This window comes from Frankliniella occidentalis, unplaced genomic scaffold (genome assembly GCF_000697945.3).
Source record: "Frankliniella occidentalis isolate FOCC.00 unplaced genomic scaffold, Focc_3.1 Scaffold33, whole genome shotgun sequence".
NCBI lineage: Eukaryota > Metazoa > Arthropoda > Insecta > Thysanoptera > Thripidae > Frankliniella > Frankliniella occidentalis.
The window spans coordinates 401,746-403,288 of NW_026267163.1; the positions used below are offsets into that span (position 1 = coordinate 401,746).

Below are 1,543 nucleotides of genomic sequence, written 5' to 3' on the forward strand. Positions count from 1 at the left end.
GGGGGGGGGGCGATCGTCCCCTGTGGCCTGAAAGGTAGGCAATTTGCGCCACCAAACCCTGAATGTAGGCAACCGACAGTGCATCGCCCCTCCCTTCCCCTCCCCCTGTTCCTGTCAGCCGGAGGCGCTGCCCGGGGGCGTGGCCGGGGTGTGGCTGTCGGAAGGGTACACAATCTACCCTTGCGGATGCACTTCTCGCGCCGCGGATCCCCGGTCACGACGTGACGGCGTGTCTGTGAGGCCGCGGGGGGGTCATCACGTAGGCACCGTAGACACCAGCGGCGGCGGAGGGTGGCGCCGCAGACGAGCGACTCACGGGTCAGGGTACGGGTACAGTGCGCAGCGCGGAGCCCTGTATTCCTCTCCTCACCCGACCGTGCTCACGTGGCTGGTGTCGGGCGCCTGCACGTGTCCCGGGCCTGACAAAGTACGCCAGGCTGCCCGGGTCGGGTTGCTGCGCGCCCTCCGCGCGGGTGCCGTTCGGACGCGCCCAGCTCGGGAGCCAGCTCATGTCAGGGACCCGCCATTCCTGACGCGGTCCCCGATCAGAGATCCTATCGGTTCGCTCGCATCCGCCCGGGCGCCGCTTGAGCTGGGCCGGACACGCGAGGCGCCGCGGCGCTGTGAGGTCCCGGGTCGGGTGCCGGGCCCGCACGCGGCCGGGGGCCCGGGCCATGCAGGGCAAAGGGAACCGTCAACCTCGCCGGGAGGGGGAGGGAGCGAGAGAGCCAGCGGGTAGATGGCATATTCAAATCATATGGTGCTTTTCGTCAATGTCACCCCGAATGTATCCCTGGGCGAGTAAATATTAAACGCTGCTCCCGCCCGATGCTCAGTCGCACTGAGCGTCCCAAATGCATTTCCGATCATGGTAATGATGAGCTTAAGAAGGTGGTCGGTCATGTTCAAAAGGGGGGCCGGAGCAGGCCAGACACCCCCACACCGCCCCTCTCCTCCTGACCCTTAACTCCTTGTCTACGACGCGATTCCCACGTCCACCTAGATCCTAATCTAATTCCGAAACACGAATATCTAAGAGGTAGCCCGATTTACGTAAGAAGAAGCAACGTTTGTTGTCAAACACTGGAGGGGAACAGAGGGAGGGAGAAGAGCTTATAAGTGTACGGACTAAAATTGCACAAAGTCTTCGGCGCGGCTTTCCCAACAGATTTCTTGACTGAACCACCAGTCTTAGGGTTTTGCAAAAGCACAGAGATGGTGTTAAGTCCTCCGGAGACGTGCACTGTGCACTGCGTGCAGTGGCTCCACGACGAGTTTTGGCAGGAAAGGTTATCCCCGGCGACGTACCGGCTGTTGGGCTGTGGTGCGCGGCTGGCTGTGAGGACGGCGTTGACGCGGTGAGGCGCACGACGGTGGCCGTTCTGGTGACCCGCGAAGCGACCGTCGGGGGATACACCCCGAGGAGCGGTGGGGCGCCTTCTTATACCGTCGCGTCGACACAGCCGCGACCAGGGCGGGACCCCGGATCCCCCTCCCCCCCTGAGTGGACGGGGTAATGCGAATGGCCTAAGTGACCCCACCC

The 1,543-nt window shown here is 63.4% G+C and overlaps 1 protein-coding gene across 1 annotated transcript in view; it reads right to left on the reverse strand.

Annotated features, from left to right (window-relative positions):
- Positions 1–1,423, reverse strand: part of LOC113208389 (acyl-CoA Delta-9 desaturase) — a 14,193-nt gene extending 12,770 nt beyond the window's left edge. The window contains exon 1 of the mRNA XM_026425347.2: positions 1,309–1,423. The gene's annotated coding sequence lies outside the window, so the exon portion shown is untranslated. The remainder of the gene's footprint in view (positions 1–1,308) is intronic.
- Positions 1,424–1,543: the final 120 nt, after the last annotated feature.